The 26,815-nt window shown below is 43.6% G+C and overlaps 1 protein-coding gene across 4 annotated transcripts in view; it reads left to right on the top strand.

Annotated features, from left to right (window-relative positions):
• The window catches only part of LOC137436847 (1-phosphatidylinositol 4,5-bisphosphate phosphodiesterase beta-1), a 293,810-nt gene that overhangs the window by 153,711 nt on the left and 113,284 nt on the right, over positions 1-26,815 (top strand). The window lies entirely within an intron of this gene.

Raw genomic sequence — 26,815 nt, 5'->3', positions numbered from 1 at the left:
ATTCTTGGACCGATTGACACGAAATTTTCACCATAGGAGCGCCTCCTCCTGTAGAATATTTTAATGATAATTATGATGTCATAGTTCAGCGGTAAAGGCGCCATCTTGCAAAAACCGAAAAACTTTGCCCCTCTATGTCTTCGACCCCGCTCCATGGAAACAATTGAAACATGGCTCATTGTCAATAATTGGCCTTCAAATGGGGGAATAAGATATGGCGAATGGGGAATAAGATATGTTAATGATGACGTTATTGTTGCCTTCATTATGACATCATAAATTGACAGAAACAATGCTTAATCTGATCATTTTGAAATTTATTGAGCGTGATCTATGCAACAATTATATTAGAGAATATAAATTTATGTCACGTGGTCTGGCAGCCATATTGCATCAAAGAAAATAAACCTTCAAGAACAAAAGAGTTCGCTCACACCAAGTTGACTGTGCAGGGTAAGTATTCTATGAATACCATCAAGTTATTGATGATGTAACTAATTATGGCAGCAGCAGAATTAATATGGAAGTGTACAGAAACATTTTGTCTGCCTATGTAGACGAAAATGCCTCCAAACTCATTGGGTGACACTTCACCATGTCGCAAGACAATGACCCCAAAACACACTGCCAGCACAACCAATGAGTTCAGCAAGGGAAAAAGTGGAAGGGTTTAGACTGGCCAAGTCAATGTCCTGATTTAAATCGAATGGAGCATTCATTTCACTTGCTGAAGAGGAGATGAAAGTCAGAAACCCCCCCAAACAAACAACAACTGAAAATAGCTGCATTAAAGTCTCAGCAAAACATCTCAAAAGAAGATACCAAGAGTTTGGTGATGTCACTGGTTTGCACTTACAGGCTCGATGCATGGTTATTGCCACATACCAAATACTAACTGGTATATTACTTTAAGCTTATTCGCCCTCCTCCTTCTGTCCACCTGGGTGGAGTCCTCTTCAGGTCCATCCCACCCACGTCCCCGGCACCAATAAAAATAAATGTATTGCCACTTCCAGCTCCACAGCGCACTGTGCCACCATGGCTGGCACACACTGGCCAGAGAGGTCGTGATCGATTTCACACATGTGTGACTTGCTTTTCGTGACAGGAAGTCCTCACCTGGTCTCGCTCACAAACAAGAGGTGTTGACAATATACAATATTACTCTGACAACCCTGTCTATAAATTACATATGCTGCCTTCTCAGCATCACACGTAACAAAATGACTTACTCTGACAGGTCCCTGTTACATGGCAATCTAACCTACTCAAATGAAATGGTCCCGTCTGTGTGTTTTTCTTTTTGTCAGCAGAATAACTGGACAACTAGGATTGTCAAATTTGGCACAGAGCTTCATATTATAATTATCCAAGATGAGTTCATTTTTGAGCTCACAAGGAAAAATGTGAAATGAAAATTTGGACAGGACTATATTTGGAAGGTTAGTATAGGTTAGGTTAGGTTAGGTACAGTGCAGTATAGGTTAGCGCCCTCTGGGGAAGTTTTGTACTCGTTTATTACTTGGCAATTTTTATTTTTTTTGACAAGTATGTTGTATTACAACAAGTATGTTGTTTGTGTGTTTGTTTGTGTGCGTTTGTCTATCCGCTCACTTATACTTGCCTACTGGTCACAATTATAAACCGATCTTCACGAAACTTCACCAAATGGTAGAGTTTGCGGTCTGACAAAATCCTATATATTTTTGAGATCAAAAGGTCAAAAGGTCAACATAGGCCAAAGGTCAACAACCTTTTTCAAATTTCTAAAATCCTCAATTTTTATCCGATTGACTTGAAATTTGAATAGGATTTTCAGATCAGCTAACTGAATTCAACCACCAACTATCTTTGAGATGAGCATGTTTTCCGCTCCCTCTTTTTGTGTGTTTTGTTTGTCTGGTTGATTTGTTTGTGAAGTAAATGTTAGCTCTTTCACGAGCCTCGATTCAGTATACAAAAAAAAAAAAAAAACATTTCAAATTTCTAAAATCCTCAATTTTCATCTGATTGACTTGGAATTTGAATGGGATTTTCATATCAGAAAACTGAATTCAACCAACAACTATTTTTGAGATCAGCATAGGACAAAAGGTCAACATAGGCCAAAGGTAAACATTTTAAAATTTCTAAAATCCTCAATTTTCATCTGATTGGCTTGAAATTTGAATAGGATTTGCATATCAGCTTACTGAAACCAACCACCAACTATTTTTGAGGTCAACATAGGCCAATAGGTCAACATAGGCCAAATTTCGAAAATTGTCAATTTTCATCCAATTAACTTAAACTTTGAAGACGATTTGCATATCAGATCACTGAATTCAACCACTAATTATTTTTGAGGTCAAAAGGATGCGCTACTGAGTGCCATTCTATTTTGTTCTGTTTTGCCAAGTGTCGCTCTATGAGTGATTTTTCATTTGTTTGTCTGTCTGTCTGTCTCTCCACACAAAATGTACTAAAACACAAAATGTGCTGGCCACAAGTGCCACCTGGTGGAAACCAGTATGACGTTATCATTTTTTTCAACGGAATACCTCCTTTAATTATGTACAATTAGAATGTGAGCACGTCTATAAATTACTGTTTGTACTATTACAATGCTTATACATCTATAAGGTTCTTACTATTGGAATGCGAGGACATCTCTAAGAAGTCCATACTATCAGAATGTGATTATGTCTATAAAGGATGTACTATTAAGCATGTGAGTACGTCTACAAAATAATTGCTATTCGGAACATGTTTTTTTTCTATGACGTATGTACTATTGAAACATGCGTCCATATACAAAGTACATACGATTGGAACGTGAATCTACACAATAAAACTGAAAATGTCTGTTTGTCTGCTGTATGAACATAAACGTACGTCGGCCAAGCATCATCTACACACCACACAAACACCAAACAAGTGGTGGTGAGGGTCTGCAATCTGATTGCTCTTTCTAGTCACTTTTGTTTTTCGTTTGTTTGTGCCAAATTTTGTTTTCGCATTAATTTATGGGGATTATGAGTCAACACATGTAGACTAGCATGACATGGAGTGACCAGACCAGGTAGGTCAAGCATATCATCCCCCTCCCTCTTCCTTGATTGTCATAATGAGTGAGCTTCCATTTTACCAACAACCTGTCAGTGATATGGCAATTACTCTGAGACCAGATAATTTTTTTTCTTTTTTTTTTGTATACAAGATCGAGGCTCGTGTAAGAGCTAAAATTAATCACAAAAAGACAAACTGACACATAAAACATAAGATAAAGGGAGAGGGAGACAAGATGGGGAAAGAGAGGGAAGCACACAAGTACAACAGTAGAGAACAATAACATCGGGAGATCTGTGGGAGGGAGAGGGCTTGGCAGGAAGAGGCATGGGAAGGGTGGGGGGGTGGTGGGAGAGGTACAAAACACATGGACACTGCTAGGACTTCCAGGAAGGAATTCGGAATTTCAAAAAAGTGGATCTGTGGTGAATTAACGGGGGTAGAAAAGATCAAGGTTTGGATGGGGGAAGACAAGAGAAGGTGGTGAACTGTTGTTTTAAAGAGCTGGAGGGAGGAGTGGGATTGAAGAGAGTGAGGGAGTTTGTTCCAGAGGCGGGAGAAAATAGGAATGAAAGAGTGAAGGTGAATAGAGAGTCTTGATTTTGACAGTTTAACCAAAAGAGGGTTGCAGGCAGATCTTGTGCGACCTGAAGGAATATTGGGGGGACAGAGCACAGAGAGAGCTGGGGGAGCAAGGCCGGAGAGGAGTCGGTAGAAGACAGAAAGACCACCAACCTGCCTGCGGTGAACGAGTGAAAGGCCCTCGGTGTTGACTCCATCGCAGGAGATTCCAATGATTCTGAAAACTTTGGCCTCAACAGCGTGAAGCCGAGCAAGGTGTGAGGCAGGAGCACCAGCCCAGAGGGGGGAACAGTATTCCATTGAGCTGTGGATGAAAGCCTTGTATGTGGTGAGGAGCTCAGGTGTGCCAAGGAAGGACTTCGCACGACGGAGGATGCCCAGTCGGCGACTGGCTTTGGAGGCCAGCTTGGAAATGTGGTTTTCCCAAGAAAGATCATGGCAGATAGTGAGACCCAAAAGCTTGAGCGACAGAACTTCTTGGAGAGGATTGTTGAGAAAGTAGATGGGAGGGTTGTCCAGTCGGTCCTTTCGGAGAGACATTGTAAGAGTGTCAGATTTGTCAGGATTGAAAGACATGTTCCACTTGTTTGACCAGTCTTTGATTTTGTCCAGGTCTGCAGAGAGTGAGGAGGCTGCAGACTGCCGATCTGAGGGATGAGGAATGGAGCGACAGAGAGTAGAGTCGTCAGCAAAGAGATAGAGAGGATTTTCAAGAGAGTCAGAGAGATCATTGATGAAGACCAGAAAAAGCACAGGGCCCAGAACACTACCTTGGGGAACTCCAGCCTGAACAGGAAGAGGAGATGAGAGAAACCCATTCAGGGCCACACGTTGACTACGACCAGAGAGGAAGTCCGCCAGCCATGCGTGGAGATTTCCATGGATACCAAAGGAGGAGAGTTTGGTGAGCAGAGCAGGGTGCCAGACCGTATTTATAATTAATATAAATATAGAATATTATATATTACAGAAGTTTAGTTATAGAAGTAGTTTAGGATATAGAAGTACATACAGTTTGTACACAGAAATTCTGGCAATGTCCATGTGTTTTATACCTCTCCCAACCCCCTCCCCCCCCTTCCCATGCCTCATCCCCCCAAGCCCTCTCCCTCCCACAGATCTCCTGATGTCCCTGCTCTCAAATGTTGTACTTGTGTGTTTCCCTCTCTCTCCCCATCTTGTCTCATGCTCCCTTTATCGTATGTTTTATGTGTCAGTTTGTCTTTTTGTGATTAATGTGAGCTCTTACACGAGCCTCGATCTTGTATACAAAAAAAGAAAAGAAAAAAAGGTCAAAAGCTTCTACTTTTGTCCAAAACATTGTGGTCGCTTCTTGGCGCTCATCATTGTCGGGACGAAAATGAGGTTTATACCTTTTATCAGAAAGTTGTGTAATACCTAATGATTTCTTTTCAACAGTTGTAAAGTGACATCAAACATCTGAAATGAAGAGGGATGTTAAAATTTGCTTGTTTTTGATGTTGGACTGAGTTGTAGAATGCAGACCAAGATACTTCGCTTTCCCTTTGCTGGAAATTAAAAGACTTAACTTCGTGCACAAGCATTAAAACCAAGATAAGCCAGAATTAGGAGTAATCTGTGTTTATGAATTTCCCAGCTGTAACAAGATCACTTATGCTTCTGTAGCGGGAATTTTCGATCAACGTTAACCTGCCGTTTCGTTTTCCTCCGCACATCACTCCGGCACAGCAGTGGGTGTTATCGGCCCAGTGCACAGTGTTTGTTGCACCTTTAAATGTCTCACTTTCTTTTTGGCAATGGGAAATGGATTGGGAAGGGGGAAGCGCGTGCACGGAAGGCTTCTTTGATAGAAGGTCTGAAGGCCATGACATACCGGAAGCGGTCGGCACCACATCCGTATTACTCATACATAATGCATGGCAAGTTTATGTGCAACAGGTACCTGTACAACAACTGGTACCAAGTACCGGTATGTTGATTACTTCGGTTTGTGTTTGTTTGTGTGTGTATTTGTCTGTCTGCTCACTTATACTTGCCTACAGGACACAATTTTAAAGCGATCTTCACTAAACGTCACAAAATGGTAGAGTTTGTGGTCCGACAAAATCCTATATATTTTTTAGGTCAAAAGGTCAAAAGTCAACATAGGCCAAAGGTCAACCACATTTTTTGAATTTCTAAAATCATCAATTTTCATCCGATTGACTTGAAATCTGAATAGGATTTACATATCAGATTACTGAAACGAACCACCAACTATTTTTGAGGTCAACATAGGCCAAAAGATCAACATAGGCCAAATTTCTAAAATTGACAATTTTCATCCGATTAACTTAATTTGAAGAAGATTTGCATATCAGGTCACATAATTCAACCATCAATTATTTGTGAAGTCAAAAGGATGCTCTATCGAGTACCATTCTACTTTGTTCTGTTTTGCCAAGAGCGCTCGCTATATGAGTGATTTTTCTTCTGTCTGTTGTCTGTCTGTTTGTTTTTCCACACAGAATAAATATGATTTTCTCTGCAATAGTTGGTCCGATTGACAGGAAATCTTCACCATAGGTGCGCCTCGTCCTGTATAATTTTGATGATAATTATGACGTCATAGGTCACGTGGTGCAGGTGCCATCTTGGAAAAACCGAAAAACTTTGCACCTCTATATCTTCGAAAGCACTGCATAGAAATATGTGAGACATGGCTCATTGTAAAGAACTCTCCATGGGGAATAACATATGTTAATGATGATGTCATAGGTTCCTCCATGGTGACGTCATAATTTGACAAGTACAAAACATCATCCGATCAAGATGAAATTTATTGAGCGTCATCTATGGATCAATTGGTGGAGAAAGAAATATAATGATGACATCATCGATGACGTGGTTCGGCCGCCATATTTGTTTCAACACAAAAGCCTTAAAAACTACTCAAAACACGTCTTGGCGAGGATCTGCAATCTCTGATGCTCTTTCTTGTTAAATAATGCATTCAAAACTTTCATGGAAAATGCTTTGGATTTGCACTGATGTTCTGTTTGTTTTTCTGGTAAGTGAATTGATCATCTGAGAATTATTATTTTGGATTTGTCTTTAGGAATTCCTTCTAGGGTGTATTATTATTACTTCCACTTCAACTGCCCAATTTTTTCCACCTCATTGTGCGGTTAGCTGGCCAAATTCGTTCACAAACGAGCCGGGACAGACCTGACGTTTTTATTAGAGTTGGCAGGGATGTACAGTTTGTCCATTTGAGGGACGACACACTTCGTGATGCCTTACAAAGCAACAATCTGACAGGCCGAGAATCAAAGCCAGACTACAAATCTTGAAGGTAAGTGCTATTTCCTGTGTTTAATTCAAAAAATAAACCCAGTACAGATTGAAAATGTGGGAACGGCATTATTGTTCTTTCTGCCTGCCATACCCATTCTGCATTATGCCAACAGTCTCAAAGTAAATTCTCAAATGATTGGTGGTTCACTCACTTCACTCCTGTCTCAATCTGCATTTAAACTCTCCCTCCCTGTGACTTTGTAAACTTTATCTTGTTCTTACTGCTAAGACGTTGTTTAGCATATCCGATTTGATATGCTTTTGTTGCTCGATACTATACAATTGAAATTTCCATTTGTATTTCGTTTTAAGGCAAAACAAGAGATTTTGGAATCCACTGATGTCATTTTGATGCTGATGGAACTGGATGTGCATGTTATTGAGGTTACCATTTTTACACATGTAGGAAAACCTTTTTTTTTTAGTTTTAGTAAGTACTTTATCGTAACGTGTGTCTGACAGGATTGTGCAGAAGTAGCACACTTACCTTTAAGCTGTGTAGCCTGGGTTTCATTATTGACCAGACTGTCAACTGTTTGGTCCTTCCCAAGTTGTTCTATTCCATCACAAAGTGCGCCATCCCCTTAGATGATTGACGTCAAGCTGGGTGTCCAATCTGCTGGCATTATTTGATGGACGTTGACAATTTTCCGGTGTCTTCAATGATGTGTTGACACTGACTCATCCTGAACAAACGACGACTTCCTCCCACCTTTAGTCGAATGTCGGGCCTGGCCAGCTAGTTTGTGAAAGTCGTCGGTCAAAGCTTGCCACACAGTCTACCCCCACAAGAAGGTGCAGATAATTGTGGTTGTTATAAAGTAATATAAGTGGTAGTAGTTGTTGTGTGGGGAAACGTGAACATATATTTATTTTCCCCAGCGAGGCCCACACGTGATGTGCACATTATGAAGATCGATGATCGAAAGGTTAATGTAAATGGTTTCATAACCTCTAAATGTTGTACATGGTTTGGTGATTAGGTCATGGCCTGCTAATGGCTGCCTTTCTAGGTGAACATGTATGCTGAACTAATGTTGGCTCGGACTTGTGATAACTTGATTCCCTGGAAACACAACTACAGAATTGACAGAAGGAAGAAAGGACAGTGGGATGGAGTAGTGTTTCTCCATTATTGCCAAGTTATTCCCTCCGCTACCGGAAGTGTGCGGAGGTTATGTTTTCACCCCATTTGTCTGTCTGGTTATGTCTGTCTGGAGCTTATGTCTGTCTGGTAGTTTGTCCGTTTGTTTGTCGATGAACAGGATATCTCACAAAGTTGTGGACGCAATCAGACGACATTTGGGGACAGGTTGGCTGTGTGACAAAGACGAATTGATTCGATTTTGGTGAAGATCGGGATACTGGAATTTTTAGTGATTCTTCATCATTGAGAAATAGTTCCAAAACGATATATAGCACGATATCTCAAAAATGTTATGGACAGATTTGGACGAAACTTGGAAGACAGATTGGGTGTGTGACAACGACGAATTGATTCGATTTTGCTGATGATCCTGATCCAGAAACGAGAAATTTTAATTTTTTAAGTGATTCTTCGTTATTGAGAGATGGGGCCAAAAAACGATACATCGCATGATATTTGAAAATGTTATGGACGAGTTATGACAACACTTGGTGGACTAGTTGGATAGGTGACGAGAACAACCTGATTAGATTTTGGTTCAGGTCCAGATGCAGATCCGGTCTATCAGCTGCATACAAAACGTAAACTGTTCAGCCTGGCAGAGGCATGCACTCTCCCGAGTACCGTTCTAGTTTTTAATTGTACTTGTATGAAGATAAGAAAAGACAATTTCGTACATTATAACCAGATAATGCAAACTTAGCCTGAAGCAATTGGCCAGTGCAATTTTGTTACTGTATTTTTGAATCTGGAAAGAGGTTCAATGGGATAACGGGATTAAGTTTTAGAAGATGGATTGATTTGCACCAATGCATGTGAAATGTTTAATCTTCTTGTACGAAAAACTTTTCTTGGTTTTGCCCAATATGTGCTGGTGACCGAAGTGTGAAACTTTATGAATGGTATGTAAATGTTCATATTTTCTCTGTGCTGTAACGACCATTGGTGATTTCAACTCATTGATGTTGTGTATCTAGTAATGGCTGCCATGATGTTTCCCATCTAATGGCACAGGAAGGTGATTACCCCTGGCAGGTGATGGACTTTGCATGTTTGGCTGTTTACCATTGCTTTTACAAAGCTGCTCTTAATGGGAAGAGGTGAAAGTTTCATGATAAAATGAGGTGATGAGCCACCTATTAGGCATACATACCCCTACATCTCCTTAGGATGATGCTGCAGCCAATACCGGGAAGATAATTTAATTCTCAATTTTATACACCAATCCACCCCAGAAAGGGAACATCCATCGATGTGTTTCAAGCTTGTTGGCTCTTGCCAGCATTGAGCAGCATGATCCAGGAGCAGCTTCTGCTCTATGTTGATGAGGGCCAACGAGGCCGAAACACCGGTCCGTAGATATTCCCTCTACCCATTAAAAAAAAAATTTCAATAAATATATAGATATATCTATTGTTACGGTTTTCCCCGGCCTTTCTTACCCTTAACAAGGGGGGATTAAGCCCCTTGTTCTTTCTGGGCCTGGCGTAACCGAGAGACTTCAAACGCCTCTTCCGGGCAAATGCAAGGTAGGGTTTCGGGACCAAGTCTCGCTCGTACCTAAATACCCGTGCCGCCACGGAAGCGGGGAACCAAGCCTCGCACGAGCCACGTGTAATTTGAGTACACCGAGTGGATTGCGTACCACATGGTCCGTGGAGTCACCGTTAATATTGGACCCCGATTAGAGCAGTTTTACTCGTACCACGCTTAGTCAATGATGGAAATCACAAGAACAATCGAATGGAAGGAAGAACACAGGTTTAATTATTATTCCAAATATTATGTGCAATGATCGATAGAAGCAGAGACACAGAGCAGAACTTAAGCAGTCTTTTCCCAAATCCCAGACTCGGGCCCGTTGGCACTCACACAGGGAAATTGCAGGCAGGATGATGTTCAGGCCAAACGCGCCGACTTGGTCGTCCAGGAACGGCCCCGTCCGGCTCTCCTCGGTCACAGCATGTCCCGCGACGATGGCAAGCAGGCGGTGGAAGGATCCTCGTAGCGCGTCTCCTGAACAAAAGGCAGATGATGAGGCAGGAAGGAAATGTACGCGTCTCTCAGCGCGGCTCGCGGTTCCACAGCGCGTTTAGCAACAAGCACGCTATTACTTGCGTAACCCAATGCACTATAGCGGCTCGGCTTCAAGCTCAACCGAGCGTCACTTTAATATGAGCGCATATCTTGGTTCTTGCGCGTCTTTCTCCGATCTCGTATCTTTCAAGCTCTACTGCTGACCGCGCTCTTTCAATTCCTCACTCAATGCCAACTCACCGCCAACTGCCCGACGCTCGACTCCACTTACTGCTCGACTCCACTTACTGTTCGACTCCACTTACTGCTCGACTCACTTACTGCTCGTCTCCACTTATTGCTCGACTCCACTTACTGCTGAAACTCATCACCCAGCTCATAACTCACCGAACTCCTCTTGGGGGCTTTGCGCGAGGGGTTATATTTGCCACGCCCTGAGCCTTCTCGAACCTTCCAACCATGCCCTGCCGCAGCCACTCCCCTTGAGCCCTGATTGGCGGCTCGCGCTTACCGTCAGCTTCTCTGCCGCCCTCAATCGGTCCCTGCTCGATTTGCCAGGCCGGCCTCGTGTTAATTCGCACCAAAAAGCCAAAGGCAGCACAAAGCGGCGTAAGAGGCATAAGGCAATGGAGGCGGGATAAGGCAATGGAAGTACGAGAAGGACCTATTCTCCTTACTCTACTCAACGCAAAACTAACACAGGAAAAGGACTATTCTTACACATACTATGAAATAACTAAACTATCGCGAGGCTACGTGTTGTTTGTGTGACTAACTATGAGGGGGAAATTTAACCTTTATTACACAAAACTCAAAACCGCAACAATATACAGACTTGGCATTTAATATGGAATATTTTTTTTTTCTTAACTTGGGTTTACTTTCTTAACTCAGTATATCAATCTGGTGAGTTTCTTTTACACTTTGGTAATTTATTTGTTAAAAGAACCATGTCACTGATTGTCTGTCGCAGCAAGAAGTCAACAACAGGATTATATCACAGGTGGCGTGGCAAAATGTACGGACAGGTACATTTGACGATTGGTTTCACAATCGGGTATACAAGGGTTGTTGCGTTCTGTATTAGTGGAAAACAACTGCTGCACGTCTCCAAAAGTTATTGCCGCTTCCTCTGGAGATGGTCTGTCAACTCGACAATGCTGTTTGTCATGGAGTGGTGGCTTTACGAAATTACAGCGTGCTATTGCTCAGCAGTATGGCATCACTCAAGGTCAGGTGTCAAAGATCCTGAAACGAAATGCTCAGAGGGGTGTCCCTACTCCAATACCGAGGCCAGGACGTCCCCGCAGAACCACAAGGAGGGATGATCGCCAGCTGCACCGGTTAGTCCACAATGGCCGTACCAAGTCAGCTCATCGGCTTAGGGCTGAGTGGCAGCAACTGACAAATGTGCCTGTATCCAGAAGGCTAGTCAACCAACGACTGGTTCAAGCAGGCTATCGTGCCAGGCGTCCCCTGAGAAAGCCACACCTGACCAGTCAACACTGCCAGTGCCGATTGCAGTGGGCCAGAGAGCACCGTCAATGGCAACCAGGACACTGGAATCACGTGATCTTCAGTGACGAGTCTAGATTTCTGGTCTATCGTCAAGATGGCCATGTCCGAGTGCGCAGACAAGTGCATGAAGCCTACAACAAAGATTGTATAGTGCCAAGAGTCCAAGCTGGAGGTGGTGGGGTGACCGTTTGGGCTGCTTTTCATGCAGGGGGCAAAACTGACCTGGTTGTTCTGAATGGAAACCTGAACCAGTTCAAGTACAGGGCCATTCTGGAAGAAACATTGCTTCCATTTGCTCGTGCAGCCTTTCGAGGAAACTTTGTCTTCCAAGATGACAATGCACGGCCTCATCGTGCTCGCATGATCCAACACTTTCTTGCTGACTGTGGTGCAGAGCATATGGAGTGGCCTGCCATGTCCCCGGATATGAATCCGATAGAGAACTTGTGGGCAGAATTAACGCGTCAAATCGACCACTTGGACCAGCAGCCGACCTCTGTGCGTGAATTGCAGCAGGCTATTGTCACTGCATGTCAAGCGATTCCTGTCCAAACCTTGGAAAATCTCGTGAACAGCATGCCTCAACGTGTACGTGCTCTCCTGAATGCTCGTGGGGGTTACACGAAGTACTGAACTGTAATTTTACTGTCCGTAATCCCAGTCGTAATTTAACTTTTGTTTTTGTTAAAAAATTTTTTGGCTAATGTGCAAAATAAAGAGATACTTCTGGAAAACGTACAGAAGTTTAACACAGTACTGTCCATGAATTGAGTTCGATATCAGTTTACATCACTTTCAAGGATCAATTTCTTTGTTTCGAAATGTCAAATGTGGTTTTTGTTTCTTTTAAAGGTCACATTAACAAAATCTGGAATAATTTCAATATAATTCCAATGAACTTTTGGTTCTAAGTCATCTTGAAAAGTAAGTTCACCCCCACAAAAAAAATATTCCATATTAAATGCCAAGTCTGTATATATACTAGCGGGGTGGCTTGGGGTCAATTTTCAGGATTACCGTTACCGGGCGGACAAAAGCGCCATTTTTGGTGTGAGGCTTCCTTAGGGTATATCAGTTGATTTTAGCCGAGGAGCCCTCTCGAAATATGTACGTAACCATGGTAACACAAACAAATCCAAGATGGCTGCCGTTCATGATAAAATACCAATTTTCTTGGGTTGTAGTTGTTAGAGGAAAGCCAAATTGTATCAAAATATTACTTAAATATCAGAACCATGTCCTCAACATGTTCGGTCACCCTCCTGAAATATTAAAGTAAAACATAAAAATCCAAAATGGCCGCCATTTATGCTGAAATAGCAATTTCCTTGGTTTTTAGCGGTCATACGATGGCTAAATTGTACCAAAGTATGATTATATTATACCAGAATCTTTTTATTGAAGCCCTATTTTTAAAAAAGATACACAAATAACCTACCACATATGGACAACATGGTTGTTTATTTCCCGTAGGTCTAAAGATCAAAGAAATCAAACTACATAATATTGACTGCAACATCCAAACTAATTGAATTTAAAAGTGATCTAAACTATTTTTTCTCAAGATAGTGCGTTCTTGAGACAAGGGTTTGAACATGGAAATAATGTGAATGTTTTAATTATGCTTTTATCCTAACCTTAATGTGACCCTTGTGGGTATCCGTAGTTATATACCTAATTTAGAGGGCGACATTGTGACTACAGGCTGTCTTTACTATACTGCTAAGCACATGTATTGGTGGAAAGTTTTCTGGCCTCCTTTGTTAACAATCTACATATTTTATGGTAAGTAAGCAACTTTTCAAGTTATTATCTTTAATTACAGAACTTCAGTGATCAAGTCAGGTTTTTTTTAGCTAAACAGAAGTATGTGTTTATGTACATTTGGTAACAATCAGCATAATTAGACAAGCTTAAACACTCCTATAAATAATGGCCTATGCAAAATAATCAACACAATGTGCACTATATCAGGAATTTAGAAAATTCTGGCTAATTAGATATTTTTATACTGCATTATATAGCACTTATTAACTTTACCCATGATAATGATTAATACGTATAAATCAAATATAATAAAAAGCAACTGTTAAACAATGCTGTTGCCCAGGCCATTTTTAAAACTACGGAAGACATTATAGGACATCATTAGTGAAAACAAAAAATCAGATGTCCTTTCTTGACTTGAAAATAAATGTGATTGATTATGTGTTTTTTTTCTCTTTGTTATCACAATAAATTTTCCATATGGAAAGTATTATAGGACATCCATTGTGAATGCTAAATTAAAGCTGGATTAATATTACTTGTGAGTAAAATTTATATTTTTGCCAAACTCAACTTAAGTTATTTATATTGATATTATTTTAATGTGAATAATATATACTTTTTTCTCAATTTCAGAGCACCGATTGAAAGCCAAGGAAACTGCTGGTACGGATTGGATTCAGACATCGTGCCAAGAGAGACGAGCCCGTATACAAGATGGATCTAGATTGGAATTGTTGTATCATTTGTCAGCAACACACATCTGAACCTTTGAAATGCCCTTTGCAGAATCCTATAGCAAGTCGTGACATGACAGATGCTTATACATCATTTTTGACAAATGTAGAACAGTTCAGAGACATTGATGCACTTCCAACTAACATCTACTTTGGCAGTGATGTTACTGCTGCAGATTTTGTAACCCACCATGCATCTTGGCATAAATCTTGCCATTTGAAATATAACAATTCCAAGTTGACAAGGACGCAAGCAAAGAAAAGGGGTGTCCCCAACACTGTCGAGTCTCAAAGGAGATCAAGTAAGCGCCAAACGATAAACACAGCAAAGTGCATCTTCTGTGACAAAGGACATGAGGACGGTGAGCTCTCTCAAGTTTTAACATATGATGCTGATACCAATATACGATGTATGATCACAGAGCTACATGACACACAGCTTCTTGCTCGAATTGTTGGAGGAGATTTGATTGCGATGGAAGCAAAGTATCATTTAAAATGCCTGACCCATCTGCGAAATCGTTACCGCAGTCTCGTCAGAAAGTTGAGTCGGGAATCACCAAATGTAAATGAAAAAGTGAATGAGTCTAGAGTGTTTGTAGAGCTGACAAGCTACATTGAGATAGCTGTAGACTCTGGGACTTTCCTCTTTAAGCTTTCAGAGATTCATTCACTCTATGTAAATCGTCTTCAGGACATGGGTATCCACAAAGAAGTCAACAAGACTAGGCTGAAGCGTCAACTGCTGGAACACTTCCCAGAGGCACAGGAACAGAACGATGGTAGAAACACGGTTATTGTTTTCAAAGAAGGAATGCGAAATATGTTGAAGGAAGCTTTGAAAAAACGGGATTTCTCAGAAGACGCTGACATTCTAGCAAAAGCTGCAACGATAATCCGCAAAGACATTTTCAACCATCAATGCTTCAAATTCACTGGCTGTTTCCCAACACAATGTCAAGAAAATTCAATGCCCCCAAGCCTCAAATCACTTGTCTCCTTTATACTTAATGGCCTTAACTTGAAAGATCAAGACAGATGTGAATCACAGGCTTGCCTCACTATAGGACAGACCATTCTCTACAACACAAAGAAGAAAACTCCATCTGAATCAGCTGTTGAAACAAGACATACTCTGGAGCGTGAGCCACCTCTCCCCATTTACATTGGTCTCAATATTCATGGACTGACAAGAAGCAAGAAACTCATCCAGCAATTGTATCAGATGGGTATCAGCATTTCATATGACAGGGTTATGGACCTTGAGGACTGTATTGCCACATCTGTATGTGAGCGATTTGAAGAAGACGGCGTTGTATGCCCTGCTTTTCTCCGGAAAGGGTTGTTTACTGTTGGTGCCCTAGACAACCTAGACCATAACCCTAGCTCAACCACTTCACATGACTCCTTTCATGGGACTGGAATTAGTCTCTTTCAGTTTCCAACACAAACTGATCCTGGTGAGAGCAGACCACCTACTATGATACCCCCTTCTGGTGCAACACAGCAGTCTCTCCCGGTCAGTTATGCTTTTGTCCCTGCTGTAGCTTTAACAACCGCTGCAATTGAAGTACCTGAGAGTAACACAGAGCCAACCAAGACCTGCTTAAATGAGGCACTTATCCAGGAAAATAGTTGGGTCGAACATGCACTAGCACTGTTAGAGGAGGATGTCACCAATGAAGATGCCATCGTCTGGGCTGCCTATCATGCTTCGCAGCAACCTCCCATAGAAGACCCTCCAGCTGTGTGTTCACTACTGCCTATGTTCTACGAAAAGTCTTCCACCGCCGCAATGATAAAGCACGGCATGGATGTCCAGAGACAAGCGATTGAGTATCTCAACCCAGGACAAATTCCAGTCACTACCTTTGATCAGCCTCTATTTGCCCTGGCAAAGTTTGTACAGTGGAAATGGCCTGATACTCATGGGGGAAAAGTGCATGTTGTTATGTTAGGTGGTTTACACACAGAAATGGCACTGTGGAACACACTTGGAGATATTCTGGAAAGTTCTGGCTGGACTACCGCCCTTACAGAGGCAGATGTGGCTTTCACTGGCATAGCCGACTCATTTCTGAAGGTGTCACATCTCACACGAACCAGGCATGCCCATCAAATCACCCTCCTTACTCTCCATAACCTTCAAAGAAAGGCTTTCCTGCTCTCCGAGAGACCTAAAGACAATCAATCTGCAGAAGCTTGGAGGAATGACATGCTGAAGAAGAGTCCCACCTTTATGTACTGGGACCTTATCCTGAGATACGAAACCCTTATTCTCATCTTCATCAGATAAGGTCTGATTGTAATATTGGATACTGATTGTAATGGTAGGCGTGACATCCAATAAGCGACACGCCCAATTCTTGGGCTCGATATTTTGCACTCCTAATGATAATGTTGTATTTCCAGGGAACAATGTTTACAGCTTATCATTCGCAATAATTGATGACCTGGAGTTATAAGCAATGTATTCAAGCCAAAGCTTTCCCCCCCCCCCCCTAACATTGAGGGCGGCCTTCACATGAAATCACTGAATGTCCCTTTAAATTTACTGGTGATATTGTAATATCAAAATACACATTCAGTGTCCTAAAAATTTATATTTTGATACCAATTTTTGCTATCCATGACTTATATAACCCGGGAAATGTGTTTTTAATTACTGGATGGCGGCCATTTTGGATTTTTTGGTTTTACACGAATACGCGTAAAAATTCGCGAGGGCTCCTCAGCTAATATTGATTAATAGGTCATTAGGAGTGTTCATGCCAAATTTGGTGATTTTGTCCACCGTGTAACGGTAATTTTGCTAAGCCACCCTACTACATGAGTATCAGGCCATTTCCACTGTACAAACTTTGCCAGGGCAAATAGAGGCTGATCAAAGGTAGTGACTGGAATTTGTCCTGGGTTGAGATACTCAATCGCTTGTCTCTGGACATCCATGCCGTGCTTTATCATTGCGGCGGTGGAAGACTTTTCGTAGAACATAGGCAGTAGTGAACACACAGCTGGAGGGTCTTCTATGGGAGGTTGCTGCGAAGCATGATAGGCAGCCCAGACGATGGCATCTTCATTGGTGACATCCTCCTCTAACAGTGCTAGTGCATGTTCGACCCAACTATTTTCCTGGATAAGTGCCTCATTTAAGCAGGTCTTGGTTGGCTCTGTGTTACTCTCAGGTACTTCAATTGCAGCGGTTGTTAAAGCTACAGCAGGGACAAAAGCATAACTGACCGGGAGAGACTGCTGTGTTGCACCAGAAGGGGGTATCATAGTAGGTGGTCTGCTCTCACCAGGATCAGTTTGTGTTGGAAACTGAAAGAGACTAATTCCAGTCCCATGAAAGGAGTCATGTGAAGTGGTTGAGCTAGGGTTATGGTCTAGGTTGTCTAGGGCACCAACAGTAAACAACCCTTTCCGGAGAAAAGCAGGGCATACAACGCCGTCTTCTTCAAATCGCTCACATACAGATGTGGCAATACAGTCCTCAAGGTCCATAACCCTGTCATATGAAATGCTGATACCCATCTGATACAATTGCTGGATGAGTTTCTTGCTTCTTGTCAGTCCATGAATATTGAGACCAATGTAAATGGGGAGAGGTGGCTCACGCTCCAGAGTATGTCTTGTTTCAACAGCTGATTCAGATGGAGTTTTCTTCTTTGTGTTGTAGAGAATGGTCTGTCCTATAGTGAGGCAAGCCTGTGATTCACATCTGTCTTGATCTTTCAAGTTAAGGCCATTAAGTATAAAGGAGACAAGTGATTTGAGGCTTGGGGGCATTGAATTTTCTTGACATTGTGTTGGGAAACAGCCAGTGAATTTGAAGCATTGATGGTTGAAAATGTCTTTGCGGATTATCGTTGCAGCTTTTGCTAGAATGTCAGCGTCTTCTGAGAAATCCCGTTTTTTCAAAGCTTCCTTCAACATATTTCGCATTCCTTCTTTGAAAACAATAACCGTGTTTCTACCATCGTTCTGTTCCTGTGCCTCTGGGAAGTGTTCCAGCAGTTGACGCTTCAGCCTAGTCTTGTTGACTTCTTTGTGGATACCCATGTCCTGAAGACGATTCACATAGAGTGAATGAATCTCTGAAAGCTTAAAGAGGAAAGTCCCAGAGTCTACAGCTATCTCAATGTAGCTTGTCAGCTCTACAAACACTCTAGACTCATTCACTTTTTCATTTACATTTGGTGATTCCCGACTCAACTTTCTGACGAGACTGCGGTAACGATTTCGCAGATGGGTCAGGCATTTTAAATGATACTTTGCTTCCATCGCAATCAAATCTCCTCCAACAATTCGAGCAAGAAGCTGTGTGTCATGTAGCTCTGTGATCATACATCGTATATTGGTATCAGCATCATATGTTAAAACTTGAGAGAGCTCACCGTCCTCATGTCCTTTGTCACAGAAGATGCACTTTGCTGTGTTTATCGTTTGGCGCTTACTTGATCTCCTTTGAGACTCGACAGTGTTGGGGACACCCCTTTTCTTTGCTTGCGTCCTTGTCAACTTGGAATTGTTATATTTCAAATGGCAAGATTTATGCCAAGATGCATGGTGGGTTACAAAATCTGCAGCAGTAACATCACTGCCAAAGTAGATGTTAGTTGGAAGTGCATCAATGTCTCTGAACTGTTCTACATTTGTCAAAAATGATGTATAAGCATCTGTCATGTCACGACTTGCTATAGGATTCTGCAAAGGGCATTTCAAAGGTTCAGATGTGTGTTGCTGACAAATGATACAACAATTCCAATCTAGATCCATCTTGTATACGGGCTCGTCTCTCTTGGCACGATGTCTGAATCCAATCCGTACCAGCAGTTTCCTTGGCTTTCAATCGGTGCTCTGAAATTGAGAAAAAAGTATATATTATTCACATTAAAATAATATCAATATAAATAACTTAAGTTGAGTTTGGCAAAAATATAAATTTTACTCACAAGTAATATTAATCCAGCTTTAATTTAGCATTCACAATGGATGTCCTATAATACTTTCCATATGGAAAATTTATTGTGATAACAAAGAGAAAAAAAACACATAAATCAATCACATTTATTTTCAAGTCAAGATAGGACATCTGATTTTTTGTTTTCACTAATGATGTCCTATAATGTCTTCCGTAGTTTTAAAAATGGCCTGGGCAACAGCATTGTTTAACAGTTGCTTTTTATTATATTTGATTTATACGTATTAATCATTATCATGGGTAAAGTTAATAAGTGCTATATAATGCAGTATAAAAATATCTAATTAGCCAGAATTTTCTAAATTCCTGATATAGTGCACATTGTGTTGATTATTTTGCATAGGCCATTATTTATAGGAGTGTTTAAGCTTGTCTAATTATGCTGATTGTTACCAAATGTACATAAACACATACTTCTGTTTAGCTAAAAAAACCTGACTTGATCACTGAAGTTCTGTAATTAAAGATAATAACTTGAAAAGTTGCTTACTTACCATAAAATATGTAGATTGTTAACAAAGGAGGCCAGAAAACTTTCCACCAATACATGTGCTTAGCAGTATAGTAAAGACAGCCTGTAGTCACAATGTCGCCCTCTAAATTAGGTATATAACTACGGATACCCACAAGGGTCACATTAAGGTTAGGATAAAAGCATAATTAAAACATTCACATTATTTCCATGTTCAAACCCTTGTCTCAAGAACGCACTATCTTGAGAAAAAATAGTTTAGATCACTTTTAAATTCAATTAGTTTGGATGTTGCAGTCAATATTATGTAGTTTGATTTCTTTGATCTTTAGACCTACGGGAAATAAACAACCATGTTGTCCATATGTGGTAGGTTATTTGTGTATCTTTTTTAAAAATAGGGCTTCAATAAAAAGATTCTGGTATAATATAATCATACTTTGGTACAATTTAGCCATCGTATGACCGCTAAAAACCAAGGAAATTGCTATTTCAGCATAAATGGCGGCCATTTTGGATTTTTATGTTTTACTTTAATATTTCAGGAGGGTGACCGAACATGTTGAGGACATGGTTCTGATATTTAAGTAATATTTTGATACAATTTGGCTTTCCTCTAACAACTACAACCCAAGAAAATTGGTATTTTATCATGAACGGCAGCCATCTTGGATTTGTTTGTGTTACCATGGTTACATACATATTTCGAGAGGGCTCCTCGGCTAAAATCAACTGATATACCCTAAGGAAGCCTCACACCAAAAATGGCGCTTTTGTCCGCCCGGTAACGGTAATCTTGAAAATTGACCCCAAGCCACCCCGCTATCTCCAGCAACCCACCTCCGCCATTCCTGCCTGCAATTTCCCCCGGTGTAAGTGTGAACGTCGTCTGTCCTAATCGTTGTCCTGGGGTTAAGTAAATTGAATAGTATAAGCTAACGATTCACTGTGTGACTGCTTCTTCCATCCATTGCTTGTAAATAACTTTGATCGCTCCTTCTTTTTGCTTGTGTGTATAATAAATCCTGTTATTCCTCCGTACTCTGTCTTCTTCTCTCTTCCTTCTCTTTCGGTCACTTTAGAGGTTTCCAAATTGAATATCTGTGGTGCGATCTGGTCAACGTTGGGGGAGTCGGGCCAATCGGGGATCCTGTAACGGTCGCGGTTGACCATCCGCTCGGCCCAAAGTAACATCTTGTCCGCGACCCGTAACAATATATATATATATATATATATATATATATATATATATATATATATATATATATATATATATATATATATATATATATATATATATATATATATATATACATACATATTGTTGCGGACATGAGGATTGCATTTTTTTGATTGTGTGTATTGTATTGTGGTAAATTGCTGTGTAACATTGTTGAATATGGCCCCTCCTGCCTCCAGAGTTGTGTAAAGGTAAAAAGGGCGTCCCGGTAGGTATTCCATGAAACACCACATTGCAGGACCCGATAAAACCCTTGTTCAGTAGCTTATATCTTATTATGTGTTTTAGAGTAAGGCCTTGTCTTCCATTAGAAGGACACTCCATTGCACCGAATCAATTAAGAATAGCTCCCCTTCAATACTTCCATTTCCCAGCCAAACTCTCCATCTGTGGGTAAAGCAGTTCACAAGCGTGGGGTGCACGCCCTCTCAATTCGCTGCTATAGTGAATATGTGCTCCGTGCTCTGTTTGAACAGGAGGGGCGGGGTCGCCAGGGAGAGGCAAGCCCAGGGCGCGCCACGAAGGGCGGGGCTGTGCAGCCCCATGCCCAAATAAGGAAACAAGCCCGTGGCTCGCCACGAGGGGCGTGCCGTCGGCGCGATGCCCAAATAAGGAGACAAGCCCGTGGGATTACCATACAAGGTCACGAAACAGAGCACGGGGGAGAGGGCGTGTCAGTCCCGCGCTGGAGAGAAGTGAGAGGAAGGGAATACGAGCTGAGCTGCATGGAGAGGTACACGACAAAGAAAGGGTCCAAGAGAAAGCAGAGGAATTTTTACGAACGAGTTGCAAAGAGATACGGCAGATGAGTCCAGCCCCGTTTCAACCAGCCGCGTGAAGCCCTGACGGGGCAGCGAGTGACCCTGCCGGTGTGCGCTGTAAAGCCGAATACCAGGAGCTGCCGGCGTGCGCTGTAAAGCGGATTACAAGGAGCTGCCGGCTCCCCGCTTCCCGCCCGGAGTGGACCTGCTCGCTGTGCCCTGTGATCCCACCTGCTCATCCTTTCCAGCCATTCCTGCCTGCAAGTTCCCCATTTGCGTACGTGAGTTTGTTTTGTTCGTGCTGTCCTGGGTAGTAACTAAGTCTGTATAAGCTAGTAATTTTCACTGTGTCACCTGCGTTTTCATGTCCACTGTAAATACCCGTGACTGCTCTTTTTGCTTATGTGTGTAAATAATAAACCCCGTTACTCTTCTGTATGTCTTCTTCTCCTTCCTCTTTGCATTCGTCGTCTTAGTCTTTTCCCCATTGAATATCTGTGGCGCGATATGGCCAACGTTTGGGTGAATCGGGTTTAGTCGGGGAACAACTGTTTGGTCGCGGAGCCTCCGCTCGGCAAACAACATCCTTATCCGCGGACCGTAACAATTGGTGTCAGGAGTGGGATCGGACCCGAAGCGCGCTTAACGCGCTCAAAATTACGAGCTGCTGGAAATTTGTGTTGTAAAGCAAAACCCGAATTTTGAAATCGCGCCATGGCTGGTCAAGGCGACGGGATGCCGGTGGGAGAGATAGACGGGGTGGAATCGACCCAGGACCTTGGGGAAATGTATATGGAGGCTGTGGTTGAGGGGGTATCAGGCGCACAAAATGGCGCTCTCGCGCACGTGGTTGAGGGGGCCACGGCCGCGGAACCAATGAGCGCGGCCCAAATGCAAGCCTTCATGGCCCAATTCATGGTGGAAATGCAGAAAAAAAACGACAGTATGGAACGAATGAGGGACGAAATGAGGGCTAATAGTCAGCAATTGGGGAACCGGATGGAGGCTCAGAATGAGCAATTGGGGGTAATGAGGGGTGAAGCGAGGGCTCAGAATGAGCAATTGGGGGTAATGAGGAGTGAAGCGAGGGCTCAGAGTGAGCAATTGGGGGTAATGAGGGACGAAGCGAGGGGTACCGGTGAGGCGTTAGACAACGGGATAAAAGAGGTAAAGAATGGGTTAACGGGGGTGGAAAATAGAATGGCTGCCCAGGAGAATCAGATAGAGGGGGTGAAAAATGGGTTAGAGGGGCTAGAAAATAGGATGGAAGACAAATTGCGGGCAATAGGGGAGCAATCCGCCCGAGAAATTAAACAAATGGGAGAGCAGATAGAGGAGGTAAAAATCGGGGTAGAAACCAAATTGGATGCTCAGAGGGATGAATTGGGAAAGATGAGGGCAGCATCTACAAAAGAGAGGGAGGAGATGAAAGAGGAGATACGACGAGGTGTAAGTGAGGAGGTCTCGGGGGTACGCGAGGAGGTAAAGCGAGGTGAAAAGCGTATAGAGAAAGAGGTGAGAAATGGGACGGCAAAGTTACAAGGGGGCATAGAGGACCTGACGGAGGAGGTGGAACAGCTGACGGAGGGACAAAAAGAACTAACGGAGCAGGTTCAAAGGAACACTGCGGTACTAGGAGGTTTAAAAGCGACACAAAACGACATAAAAAAGGACTTGATAGCGACACAGAGGCAATGTCAGATGGTACGTGAGGGACTGACAATGAGGATGGACGAGGTGACAGAGGTAATGGAGACGAAGGACCGGCAGGTGAGGACGCACATATAGACGGTCAAGATAGCCTTAGAGGACGAACTTGAGGAGACGTACCGGGAAAGAAAAGAGGTGAAGCAAAAATTAGAGGAAGTGGAAGAAGAGGTGAGTGAAATTAAGAAGGGACGGACAGAAACTAAGAGGGAGATAAAGGAGGAGGTGATGGAATATGTACAAGGTCGGTGCTCAAATCGTGATGATGTGCTCGCTAACCAAATAAAGAGTTTGCAGGTGGCGAAGGAGGTGCGGAGACGAGGTGCCAAGGTTAGTGGCGATATACGTGGAAATGTATATGATGTAAGGAAAGCTTCAGTCGGCTTGGGGGTTGATTTGGATCCGGGTGTTCGTGAGAGGCCGTTGGTGAAGTGTGCGACACGTCTGGTGTGCGAAAGAGGAGGTGTGCGAGAATGTCCGACTCGGGTGTGTGAGGAAAAAGTGCGCACCGAGGAGTGAGGGTGCTGTCGAGAGTGAGTCGGTCGTAGCACGTGTGCGAGGGAGCACATGGAAGCGCGTAGTGAGGAGTGTTACAGAGGATGTAACGAGAGAATGTACGCCGGTGGTGAGTGTTACGGAGGAAGTAACGGGAGAGTGTGCGCAGGAGAGTGCGCGAGAAAGGTGTGTAACGGACGGGTGCATGGGGAAAGAGTGCGCTGTCAAGAGTGAGGGAGAATGCACGCCTGTGGTGAGTGTTACAGAGGGTGTAACGGGAGAGTGTGCGCAAGAGTGTGCGCGAGAAAGGTGTGTAACGGACGGGTGCATGAGGAAAGAGTGCGCTGTCGAGAGTAAGGGTGAGTGCGCTGTCAAGAGTGGTGGTGAAAGTAGTGAGAGTGACACGGAGCGTGAGTTGGTTGTGACAGGTGAGAGAGGATGTACACCTGGAATGGAAGGAAGCACACCTGGAATGGTAGAGCGTGTATGGGAATGCACGCTGGAATTAGTAGTGAGGCACGTGGTTGGGTGTGCGAGTGAGAGCACACCTGTGATTGTCACAGAGGAGGTGACCGAGGAGGGGGCGCGAAGAGGTGTGTTGGTGAGGTGTGCGAACAACGAGTGTGTGCAAAGGTGTGAGGTGGTCAGGTGTGTGACCAAGTCTGTGAGTGGAATGAGTGTACCTGGGTGTGTAAGAGAAGGTGCAATGACCAAGAGCAGGGAGACGGCTGGATGTGTGAGCAAGGAACGGGCTGCGGGGTGTAAGCATGCAGGCGAGGCATCGACGGTAACCGGGTTAGCGGTTAGAGCGACTTATCGCCGAATCGGGCCCTCAGTGCGTGCCGGGTTTCGCGTGCCGCGAGGACCAGCGGGGATCCGAACCACGGCGGGTTCGAAAGGACCGCCGTACGCGATCCACGCTGGGCCTCGCTTGGAACGGCCGCGTCCGTGCTCCACTAGGCGGAACGGGCAGCCCAATAGGAAGGGTCGTCATGGCGACCACTTTTTGTTGAGACGTTCCGGCAGGTCGAGATCGGGCCATTGGACGGCTCTGGGCCGAGATGGTGCGTGGGATCTCGGCCCGGGTAAGCCTCCTTCCCTGCACCGAATGCGGGACGTATCCAGCCGCCGGCACCAAACAACCCGCATTCATTGCTCGGCTTTACGAAGCCGGGCTGTGGAAGTGAATTGGCGCACCGAGAGGCATTAGTAAGTAGACTGTGATGACGAGGATAGTGTTTTGGCCCCGAAATTAGAAAAACAAAATTTGATGATTGGCAAAGGATTGGCAGAGTGATGATTGGTAATGGTACAGTGATTGGCAGATGATTGGCAAATTTTTGATTTGTGGAAATTGGACGAGCAAAATTAATAGTAAGAGATGCCCCATGTGATGGGATGGCCAATCCACCATCCCTCACAGCAGGGGGCAAAGGAGCACTAGATTTATGGGGTTGATGGCAGTGAAAACTAGCCCGGGAGGGTTAGGATATATCGTGTGTAGGGCCCTAGAGATTGACCTTAGGTAACGTTAAGATTAGTTAGTGACAATGACACCTGTAGTGGGGACGCAGGTAGATTAGTGTGGATGATAATGACGAGGGAGCGCAATAATGTAAGGGGCGACTGGGAAGCGCAAGTTTCAGAGGGGAGTAGTTAGATGAGATGATGCCGTGTGAGTGTTGGAGGTGTATAGAAGTGTATTGTGAAAAGTGTGTGAGGAACAGGTGTGATTGCACAGGTGTGCAACTGGACAGGTGTGTGGAGCAGTGTATGAGTGAGTGATAGTGAGATGAGTTGTGCTGACCAAATGGTCCAGGGAGAAGGAGGGAGCAGGTGGCACCAGGTGTGAGTGCACAGGTGTGCAACAACAGGTATGAGGAACAGGTGTATGGAATAAATGGTCTGGAGTATATGGAGTATTGGAATGGATGGTCATGGAGTGAGTATGGTGGAAACTATGGAGTGGAGTGGATGGTGCGAAGGTGTGAATGGGGGAAGAGTGGACCCCCATCACGAATACCCGGGGCGGGTAGTGTAAGTGTTAGGTAGAGGGTATAGGTAAATTGTGGTTGGATATTGGCATCTGTGGTGCGGGTGGAAGAATGGTGATTGGATGGGTGCATTAGTGTTGTGGAAATGGCTGGGCGTGTAGCCTGTTAGTGTGTGTAGTTGGTTTGGGCACTCCACCACTGTGAGGATGTCGGCCAGGTGAGGCCGCAGGTGGGCTCTGGGAGCCGGTAGAGTTGTTGTGGATGGGGCCCGAGGATCCGGAGGACGGACCCGGGTAGCCCAGTGCCAGAGGGCACCGAGGGGTGACAGAGCCAGGAGGGGCCTTCCCCAGTCAGTTAGGTTGGGGTGAGGAGCTAGGTAAGCTCAGGTGGCAACTACAGTGGTGGAGGTGTGCAAGTGGGTAGACCTGCCGGGAGAGCTACACGTCACAGCCCAGAAATTGTGCAAGGGCACCGGGAGATGAATCGGGGGAGTGAGACCCCAAATTGAGAAGCACCACAGTTTGGTCAATGGGAATTGGTTTTTAGAACCCATTGTGTAAGTTGGCCAATGGATTGGCAGGGAGAGACCCCGGGTAGTGTAAAGTGTGTTAATGTCATTTAGAGGATAGTTAGGATTGGAGTCTCCTCGCACCATCTACATCCACTCACCTGAGATGACGTACCTCCACACCATGCCAGGTTGTTTTTATTATTTTTATGTGCAAATGTTTTGGATTGTGAGACGCATCATGACGTGGGTGTGACATTGTGCTTGATGTTCCATCTCTTCCTCCTTATGAGCATTGATGATGAATTGGGTGATGGCAAATTTTGAAGTAGAGGGATTGTGGAGACGAATTTGGTATTGGGGAAATATGGGGAAGACGTGACAGTAGCGACGGATTGGTAAATGTGTAGATTTTTGTACATATGGGGTAAGGGCAAGGGTAGTGTAGGTGACAGGGGGGTGACGTATGGTAGGGACGAGCTTTCTCACTTCGCTCTCCG

Source organism: Myxine glutinosa, chromosome 11 (genome assembly GCF_964187855.1).
Source record: "Myxine glutinosa chromosome 11, kmMyxGlut1.1, whole genome shotgun sequence".
Taxonomy (NCBI): Eukaryota; Metazoa; Chordata; class Myxini; order Myxiniformes; family Myxinidae; genus Myxine; species Myxine glutinosa.
This window is presented reverse-complemented; position numbering and strand designations above follow the sequence as displayed.